The sequence below is a fragment of the Aquarana catesbeiana genome, linkage group LG06 (assembly GCF_042186555.1).
Source record: "Aquarana catesbeiana isolate 2022-GZ linkage group LG06, ASM4218655v1, whole genome shotgun sequence".
In the NCBI taxonomy this organism is placed as follows: domain Eukaryota; kingdom Metazoa; phylum Chordata; class Amphibia; order Anura; family Ranidae; genus Aquarana; species Aquarana catesbeiana.
Genome location: NC_133329.1, coordinates 43,262,314 through 43,273,153, shown reverse-complemented (window position 1 = coordinate 43,273,153; position 10,840 = coordinate 43,262,314).

Genomic DNA, 10,840 nt, shown 5'->3' with positions numbered 1-10,840 from the left:
AAGACATTACAAAATGCACTCACAAAGTTTGTGGGGGTGACAGGGTAAGGACAGCGGAGGATGTGCTGTCTGGGATGGCCCAGGGGGGAGCAGCTGCCAACACTCTGGGAGGGACCGGTGGTCCAGGGAGAACCCACAGTCCAAGGGAACATTCCAGGTTGAGCCAAGGCCAGAGTAGCCAGGGACCACTGGGCAGATGATTCCAAATCTGCGGTGGACCCCTGGGAAGATCCTACAACCTGTGTATATGACCTGTAAGCCCAAGGATCAGTAGCCAATAGGAATGCATTTTGAAGGCAAGCCACGTCTTCTTCATCAGCCTTCATACCGGGGCCATCAGTAAAGCCTGGAAGTGATCTGATGTGGCTGTTTGCTGGGCAGGAAGTAGATTGAGTGAGGGCAAGATGGACCCCACTCAGCTCTATTCCCTTGGAGGACCGGAGTGACCTCTGACATCACTTCTGGTTCTCAGGCATAAACAAATATTTTTTTTTAAGTCAAAATGTCAAAATATTTTTTTTCTTTTGCTTGCAAAGGTTATAGATTTGGGGTCTTGACCCCAGATCTCTCAATAAAGATGACCTGTCATGTCTATTTCTGTTACAAGAAAGAGTCTGTGATCACTGTGTGCCTTGGACACAGCACATCACAGATTAGGGTAAAGGGCTAATCACAGCGGCCCTTTACCATGTGATCAGCTGTCTCCAACCACAGCTGTCACAATGTAAACAGACTTGCCAGTTATCAACTGGGAGGGCACAGTGAGTACATTGTTTACACTGATAGTCAGTGCAGCCCCATCAGTGCAACTTATCAGTGCTGCCTCATCATTGCAACTTATCAGTGCTGCCTCATCAGTGCAACTTATCAGTGCTGCCTCATCATTGCAACTTATCAGTGCTGCCTCATCATTGCAACTTATCAGTGCTGCCTCATCAGTGCAACTTATCAGTGCTGCCTCATCATTGCAACTTATCAGTGCTGCCTCATCATTGCAGCTTATCAGTGCTGCCTCATCATTGCAGCCCACCAGTGTCCATCAGTAAAGAATAAAAATTACTTATTTGCAAAATTTATAACAAACTAAGAAAAACCTTTTTTCTTTCAAAAATGTCTGTCCTTTTTCATTTATTTTGAAACCTAAATAAAAACTCAGTGGTAATTAAATACAACCAAAAGAAAGCTCTTTCTCAAACAAAAAAAAATATAAAAATGTAATTTGGGTACAGAGTTGTATGACAAAGTAATTGTCATTTAAAATGTGACAGCGTTGAAAGCTGAAAATTGGCCTGGGCAGGAAGGGGGTTAAAGGGCCTTCCATTGAAGAGGTTAATGTGCCTTTATATAGTTTGTTTGGGCCAATCTGGTCCCAACTATTTACTGCACTAACAGGAGTGATTGCTGGGTGCGCTCTATGAACTGTATCCTCAGCTACATACAATATACAGCGCTGTGTTCCGGTAGCGGGACGAGAACTTCCCATCTCACTCCTGGAACACAATAGAGTTGGACTGGGAACTGCTCATCCATTCATAGGAAACTTTGTATTCTATGAATGAATAAAAAGCTTCCTCTGATTGGTGGGCAGGAGATATTATGAAGCCTTGTATTCATTCATTTATATTTGTCTGTTTTCCTGGAGTATCTTTTATATCTTTATAGAATAAAGCCCCTTGTGTCCATTGTCTTATGTTCTGTGTATTTGTGAATGTTCTCAGGATCTCTTTTCTAGTAATCATGGAGCACATGCTGCTCTAAGGCTGCTTTCACACTGGAGCGGGCGAGCATTGATGGTAAAGTGCCACTAGTTTTAGTGGCGCTTTACCGTCATATTAGCGGTGCTATTCGGTCGATAGCGGGGCAGTTTTAACCCCCGCTAGCGGCCGATGAAGGGGTTAATACCGCCCGTGTACCGCCGCTGCCGAAACGCTTTGCAAGTGATTCAGCAGCGGTGCTCATTCATTTCAAGGGGCAGGAGCGGTGGAGGAGCCGTGCATACATCACTCCTTCACCGCTCCAAAGATGCTGCTTCCAGGAGTTTTTTCAACGTCCTGCCAGCGCATCGCCTCAGTGTGAAAGCACCCAGACTTTCACCTTGAGACTGCAGGGGAGCCATTTTTCAGGTGCTTTACAGGCCCTATTTTTAGCCCGAAAGTGTGAAAGCGGTCTTATATCTTAGGCCCCATATACACTATTAGATTTTCTGCAGATTTTTGTCTTCAGATTTACCAAAATTATATAATATGAGGTCAAACCTTAAGAGTTTCAATTTGTATCCAATCAGGCAGGCCCTTGCACTACATGGTTTTGGTAAATCTGAAGACAAAAATCTGCAGAAAATCTAATAGTGTGTATGGGGGCCTTATTCTTCAATTCAATGTATTCCCATCCAATTCACATCCTGAGATCAATATTAGATGACATATTCAGTAAATGGAGCTCTTCTATTTCTTCCCCATTTTCCATGTATATTATTTATTCTACTTTCTGTTGGTGAGAATGTTTTATACATTTATCTCTTTCTTTTTCTTTTTTCTCAGATGTAATTCCTCCAGAGTTCGGTAAGTTGTCCATGTACTGGACTTTATTTTTCCCTTATAAATCTCCTCTCCAGTATTTCTGGGACTCTAATGACCATCTTTCCATCATAACTGGACACAATGATCAATAAATGGAGCTCTCTTGTTCCTCCACTGTCTCTGGAAGATGTGAATGTTGTAGTGGAGGAATTCCCTCCTTCCATTATATCTCTACCTGATAGATACAAATAAGGGATTGAACCCGAACACATCGAATTCTTGTGACATCAGATTAGTACAGATTTGTTGTCATTGTGTGAGAGATATCTGATGGAGAAGAGTTTTCCTTACAGATCACAAATGTCAGGACTATTATTACTGATATGAAAGGTTTATTACTCACTGGACAGCACTGGGAGCCAATCAGATGTGCTGCCTATATATATGATGACAATGAACATGCTGATAGGAGGAGATAGCAAAGTAAGCAGAAAGATGACCCCATTAGTCTACTGCTGATCATTTACTGTTGGAGAAGAGGGGAAGGAAAGAGGCGCCAATCAGGCTATGGTTTAGCACAGTTTATTATAAAAATATATAAAGACATTACAAAATGCACTCACAAAGTTTGTGGGGGTGACAGGGTAAGGACAGCGGAGGATGTGCTGTCTGGGATGGCCCAGGGGGGAGCAGCTGCCAACACTCTGGGAGGGACCGGTGGTCCAGGGCAGTGGCGGCTGGTGAAGTTTTAGGATGGGGGGGCGCCAGACCCCGCCCTTCCTTTTTGACCCCTCCCACTTGGTAAAAATGGGCGTGGTTTCAGCGAAATAGTGGGTGTGGCTCTAAGGCAGTGTGGTTAGCGTCTGAGATGAACGAGGGATGGAGGGAGAGGGAGAGAGGGACAGCAGGCCCAGATCCTACACAACAATAGAAATGTGTATTCTACAAAGTTTAACAATCAGATAAAGATACTCCAAACACCTGGTGTTAGCGCTTCAATCATCCCAGCACCATGGTTGTTATGATGTCAGGATGATTGAAGCGCATTGTTTCTATTGTTATATTGTAATATAAAATGAAATCATTCAACTCACCATAATGCAGAATCAGTGGTTGCCCCGAGTGTGTCACTAGCCACGTCGCCTACAAGCAGATGCCATCAGGTGTCCCCAGCAGTCCGTCCTTACATGCAGCCTCTGTCACATAAAATGCAGCCTCTGTCACATAAAATGCATCCTCTGTCACATAAAATGCAGCTACTGTCACATAAAATGCAGCCTCTGTCACATAAAATGCAGCCTCTGTCCCCCCAAATGCAGCCTCTGTCCCCCCCAAATGTAGCCTCTGCCCCCCCCAGATACAGCTTCTGTCAAATAAAATGCAGCCTCTGTCCCCCCCCAAATACAGCCTCTGCCCACCCCCAAATACAGCCTTTGTCCCCTTACATCAGAGTTGCCATCAGTGTCCCCCCACAGCATGTGTCCCCCACAGCAGGTGTCCCCTTTAGAGCCCCCCACAGCAGGTGTCCCCCACAGCAGGGTGTCTCCATCAGAGTCCCCCCACAGCAGGTGTCCCCCACAGCAGGGTGTCTCCATCAGAGTCCCCCCACAGCAGGGTGTCTCCATCAGAGTCCCCCCACAGCAGGGTGTCCCCATCAGAGTCCCCCCACAGCATGTGTCCCCCATCAGAGTCCCCCATCAGAGCCCCCCACCAGAGCCCCCCACAGCAGGTGTCCCCTATCAAAGCCCCCCACAGCAGGTGTCCCCCATCAGAGTCCCCCCACAGCAGGTGTCCCCCATCAGAGTCCCCCCACAGCAGGTGTCCCCCATCAGAGTCCCCCCACAGCAGGTGTCCCCCATCAGAGTCCCCCCACAGCAGGTGTTCCCCATCAAAGCCCCCCACAGCAGGTGTCCCCCATCAGAGTCCCCCCAAAACAGGAGTCCCCATCAGAACCCCCCACAGCAGGTGTCCCCTACAGCAGGTGTCCCCCATCAGAGTCCCCTATCAGAGCCCCCCACAGCAGGTGTCCCCTATCAAAGCCCCCCACAGCAGGTGTCCCCCCATCAAAGTCCCCCCACAGCAGGTGTCCCCCATCAGAGTCCCCCCACAGCAGGTGTCCCCCATCAGAGTCCCCCCACAGCAGGTGTCCCCCATCAGAGTCCCCCCACAGCAGGTGTCCCTCATCAGAGTCCCCCAAGAGCAGGTGTCCCCCAAAGCAGGTGTCTCCATCAGAGTCCCCCCACAGCAGGTGTCCCCATCAGAGTCCCCCCAAAACAGGAGTCCCCCATCAGAGCCCCCCCACAGCATGTGTCCCCCATCAGAGCCCTCCACAGCATGTGTCCCCCATCAGAGCCCCCCACAGCATGTGTCCCCCATCAGAGCCCCCCCACAGCAGGTGTCCCCCATCAGAGTCCCCCCCACAGCAGGTGTCCCCCATCAGAGTCCCCCCACAGCAGGTGTTCCCCATCAAAGCCCCCCACAGCAGGTGTCCCCCATCAGAGTCCCCCCAAAACAGGAGTCCCCCATCAGAGCCCCCCCACAGCAGATGTCCCCATCAGAGTCCCCCCACAGCAGGTGTCCCCATCAAAGTCCCCCCACAGCAGGTGTCCCCCATCAGAGTCCCCTATCAGAGCCCCCCACAGCAGGTGTCCCCTATCAAAGCCCCCCACAGCAGGTGTCCCCCATCAAAGTCCCCCCACAGCAGGTGTCCCCCATCAGAGTCCCCCCACAGCAGGTGTCCCCCATCAGAGTCCCCCCACAGCAGGTGTCCCCCATCAGAGTCCCCCCACAGCAGGTGTCCCCCATCAGAGCCCCCCCAAGAGCAGGTGTCCCCCAAAGCAGGTGTCTCAATTAGAGTCCCCCCACAGCAGGTGTCCCCATCAGAGTCCCCCCAAAACAGGAGTCCCCCATCAGAGCCCCCCACAGCATGTGTCCCCCATCAGAGCCCCCCACAGCATGTGTCCCCCATCAGAGCCCCCCACAGCATGTGTCCCCCATCAGAGCCCCCCACAGCATGTGTCCCCCATCAGAGCCCCCCACAGCAGGGTGTCCCCATCAGAGCCCCCCACAGCATGTGTCCCCCATCAAAGCCCCCCACAGCATGTGTCCCCCATCAGAGCCCTCCCACAGCATGTGTCCCCCATCAGAGCCCCCACAGCATGTGTCCCCCATCAGAGCCCCCCACAGCATGTGTCCCCCATCAGAGCCCCCCCACAGCATGTGTCCCCCATCAGAGCCCCCCACAGCATGTGTCCCCCATCAGAGCCCCCCACAGCAGGGTGTCCCCATCAGAGTCCCCCACAGCATGTGTCCCCCATCAGAGCCCCCCACAGCATGTGTCCCCCATCAGAGTCCCCCACAGCATGTGTCCCCCATCAGAGCCCCCCACAGCATGTGTCCCCCCTCAGAGCCCCCCACAGCAGGTGTCCCCCCTATTCTCCACACAGCGGTACTTACCTTCAGTCTCCTGCGGTGTCCTCCTCCTCACACTGGCACCAGCATTCTTCCTGTTTCCTCTCTCGGGCGCAATGAAAGAGAGAGGCAGGAAGTGACATCTGACTCAGGGCAGATGTCAATCAAATCTGAAGTGCCAAGTAGCTTCCGCCCGGCGCCCGTAGTATCTATTACTATGGGTGAGCGGAAGCTACTCGGCGCTTCAGAAAACGTCCCAAGGCGGGCTAAACGCCCGCAAATGCAGCGCCACGTCTGCAATGTTGTGATTGCATAGACGTGGCGCTTCCTATAAGTGCACTGTGTCCGGCGTCGCACTGTATCCGGCGTCCGAACACAGTGCACTTAAGGACCTTTTTTTTTCTTTTTTTTTTTTTTTAAAGGGCCAGTAGTAAAAAAAAAATTTTTTTTTTTTTTTTGACTTTTTTTTTTTTGCTGCCTGGAGGGGGGGGGGGACGGCGCCCAGGCGCCCCCTATGGACGGGCCGCCACTGGTCCAGGGAGAACCCACAGTCCAAGGGAACATTCCAGGGTGAGCCAAGGCCAGAGTAGCCAGGGACCACTGGGCAGATGATTCCAAATCTGCGGTGGACCCCTGGGAAAATCCTACAACCTGTGTATATGACCTGTAAGCCCAAGGATCAGTAGCCAATAGGAATGCATTTTGAAGGCAAGCCACGTCTTCTTCATCAGCCTTCATACCGGAGCCATCAGTAAAGCCTGGAAGTGATCTGATGTGGCTGTTTGCTGGGCAGGAAGGGATTGAACCCCAACACATCGAATTCTTGTGACATCAGATTAGTACAGATTTGTTGTCATTGTGTGAGAGATATCTGATGGAGAAGAGTTTTTCTTACAGATCAGGAATGTCAGGACTCCTATTACTGATATGAAAGGTTTATTACTCACTGGACAGCACTGGGAGCCAATCAGATGTGCTGCCTATATATATGATGACAATGAACATGCTGATAGGAGGAGATAGCAAAGTAAGCAGAAAGATGACCCCATTAGTCTACTGCTGATCATTTACTGTTGGAGAAGAGGGGAAGGAAAGAGGCGCCAATCAGGCTATGGTGTAGCACAGTTTACTATAAAAATATATAAAGACATTACAAAATGCACTCACAAAGTTTGTGGGGGTGACAGGGTAAGGACAGCGGAGGATGTGCTGTCTGGGATGGCCCAGGGGGGAGCAGCTGCCAACACTCTGGGAGGGACCGGTGGTCCAGGGAGAACCCACAGTCCAAGGGAACATTCCAGGGTGAGCCAAGGCCAGAGTAGCCAGGGACCACTGGGCAGATGATTCCAAATCTGCGGTGGACCCCTGGGAAGATCCTACAACCTGTGTATATGACCTGTAAGCCCAAGGATCAGTAGCCAATAGGAATGCATTTTGAAGGCAAGCCACGTCTTCTTCATCAGCCTTCATACCGGGGCCATCAGTAAAGCCTGGAAGTGATCTGATGTGGCTGTTTGCTGGGCAGGAAGTAGATTGAGTGAGGGCAAGATGGACCCCACTCAGCTCTATTCCCTTGGAGGACCGGAGTGACCTCTGACATCACTTCTGGTTCTCAGGCATAAACAAATATTTTTTTTTAAGTCAAAATGTCAAAATATTTTTTTTCTTTTGCTTGCAAAGGTTATAGATTTGGGGTCTTGACCCCAGATCTCTCAATAAAGATGACCTGTCATGTCTATTTCTGTTACAAGAAAGAGTCTGTGATCACTGTGTGCCTTGGACACAGCACATCACAGATTAGGGTAAAGGGCCAATCACAGCGGCCCTTTACCATGTGATCAGCTGTCTCCAACCACAGCTGTCACAATGTAAACAGACTTGCCAGTTATCAACTGGGAGGGCACAGTGAGTACATTGTTTACACTGATAGTCAGTGCAGCCCCATCAGTGCAACTTATCAGTGCAGCCCCATCAGTGCAACTTATCAGAGCTGCCTCATCAGTGCAACTTATCAGTGCTGCCTCATCATTGCAGCCCACCAGTGTCTATCAGTAAAGAATAAAAATTACTTATTTGCAAAATTTATAACAAACTATGAAAAACCTTTTTTCTTTAAAAAATGTCTGTCCTTTTTCATTTATTTTGAAACCTAAATAAAAACTCAGTGGTAATTAAATACAACCAAAAGAAAGCTCTTTCTCAAACAAAAAAAAAAAATATAAAAATGTAATTTGGGTACAGAGTTGTATGACAAAGTAATTGTCATTTAAAATGTGACAGCGTTGAAAGCTGAAAATTGGCCTGGGCAGGAAGGGGTTAAAGGGCCTTCCATTGAAGAGGTTAATGTGCCTTTATATAGTTTGTTTGGGCCAATCTGGTCCCAACTATTTCCTGCACTAACAGGAGTGATTGCTGGGTGCGCTCTATGAACTGTATCCTCAGCTACATATACAGCGCTGTGTTCCGGTAGCGGGACGAGAACTTCCCATCTCACTCCTGGAACACAATAGAGTTGGACTGGGAACTGCTCATCCATTCATAGGAAACTTTGTATTCTATGAATGAATAAAAAGCTTCCTCTGATTGGTGGGCAGGAGATATCACGATCGTTACCTCAGTCAATCAGAGGAAGCCTTGTATTCATTCATCTATATTTGTCTGTTTTCCTGGAGTATCTTTAATATCTTTATAGAATAAAGCCCCTTGTGTCCATTGTCTTATGTTCTGTGTATTTGTGAATGTTCTCAGGATCTCTTTTCTAGTAATCATGGAGCACATGCTGCTCTAAGGCTGCTTTCACACTGGAGCGGGCGAGCATTGATGGTAAAGTGCCACTAGTTTTAGTGGCGCTTTACCGTCATATTAGCGCTGCTATTCGGTCGATAGCGGGGCAGTTTTAACCCCCGCTAGCGGCCGATGAAGGGGTTAATACCGCCCGTGTACCGCCGCTGCCGAAACGCTTTGCGAGTGATTCAGCAGCGGTGCTCATTCATTTCAAGGGGCAGGAGCGGTGGAGGAGCCGTGCATACATCACTCCTTCACCGCTCCAAAGATGCTGCTTCCAGGAGTTTTTTCATTGTCCTGCCAGCGCATCGCCTCAGTGTGAAAGCACCCAGACTTTCACCTTGAGACTGCAGGGGAGCCATTTTTCAGGTGCTTTACAGGCGCTATTTTTAGCCCGAAAGTGTGAAAGCAGTCTTATATCTTAGGCCCCATATACACTATTAGATTTTCTGCAGATTTTTGTCTTCAGATTTACCAAAATTATATAATATGAGGTCAAACCTTAAGAGTTTCAATTTGTATCCAATCAGGCAGGCCCTTGCACTACATGGTTTTGGTAAATCTGAAGACAAAAATCTGCAGAAAATCTAATAGTGTGTATGGGGGCCTTATTCTTCAATTCAATGTATTCCCATCCAATTCACATCCTGAGATCAATATTAGATGACATATTCAGTAAATGGAGCTCTTCTATTTCTTCCCCATTTCTTCCCCATTTTCCATGTATATTATTTATTCTACTTTCTGTTGGTGAGAATGTTTTATACATTTATCTCTTTCTTTTTCTTTTTCCTCAGATCTAATTGCTGCAGCTCAAAGTAAGTTGTCCATGTACTGGACTTTATTTTTCCCTTATAAATCTCCTCTCCAGTATTTCTGGGACTCTAATGCCCCGTACACACGGTCGGACTTTGTTCGGACATTCCGACAACAAAATCCTAGGATTTTTTCCGACGGATGTTGGCTCAAACTTGTTTTGCCTACACACGGTCGCACAAAGTTGTCGGAATTTCCGATCGACAACCACGCGGTCACGTACACCACGTACGACGAGACTAGAAAAGGCCGGTTCAGAACCAAGCGCGGCACCCTTTGGGCTCCTTTTGCTAATCTCGCGTTAGTAAAAGTTTGGTGAGAGATGATTCGCGCTTTTTCAGACTCGTGGCTTTCAGATCGTTTTCTGCCGTTCAGTTTGTGCTTGTGGGTTTGTATCTGCTCTTCAGTGCGTGCAAGCAAGTTTCGCGTGACTTTAGTCACTGTATTCTTGTTCGTTCGTTACTGGTTTTCAGGTCGCTCTTCACAGGCCTTGCTGTTCTTCAGTGCGTTCTGTTACTTCGTTCTGAGCAGCCGACCGTTTTCTAGCCATGTTTCGTATGCGTACTCCTCGTAGAGTTCGTGCTGTGCGGGGGCTTGGTGTTGGAGTCCTGACCTTGACACAAGTCCAGTCCATGAACAGGGTGGGGAGGAGTTCATGGACCAAGAATTGGTTGCTTCAGCGTGACCAGTTCTGTCATATGCCTTTGCTCCGTGAGATCCGTGAGAATAATCCTGATGATTTCAGGAACTTTCTCAGGATGACGGACCCCGTGTTTCACTGTTTGTTGGCTTCGCTGACCCCCTATATCAGCAGGCAGGATACCTGCATGAGGCAAGCCATCACTCCGGAGCAGAGGTTGGTCGCTACCTTGCGGTATTTGGCCACAGGGAGAAGCCTGCAGGGCCTCAAGTTCTCGACAGGCATCTCCCCCCAGGCTCTGGGGATCATTATCCCAGAGACCTGTTCTGCCATCATCCAGGTCCTGCAGAAGGAGTATATGAAGGTAAGATTTTTATCCTTTAATATCACATTTTATTGTATTGAATGTTTGCTAATATATTGTATTTCTTTCCTCATTCCCTAATGACCATGATTGGAATATGCTGTGAATGTCCCCTTTGCCCTCATGCATGCTGTTTTTTTTATGTAATTATTATTTTAGGGGGGGCGGAGCCAGCGCGCGGCATGTGAGGAGGGAAAGCTCTGAGCTCCGTTCACAGACATACGATCCTATACTGATCCTGGAGCAGAGGCACTCCGTTTTTGTGCAGACTCGAAGGGGATGAGTGCAGAGACCCCTAGGGAACCC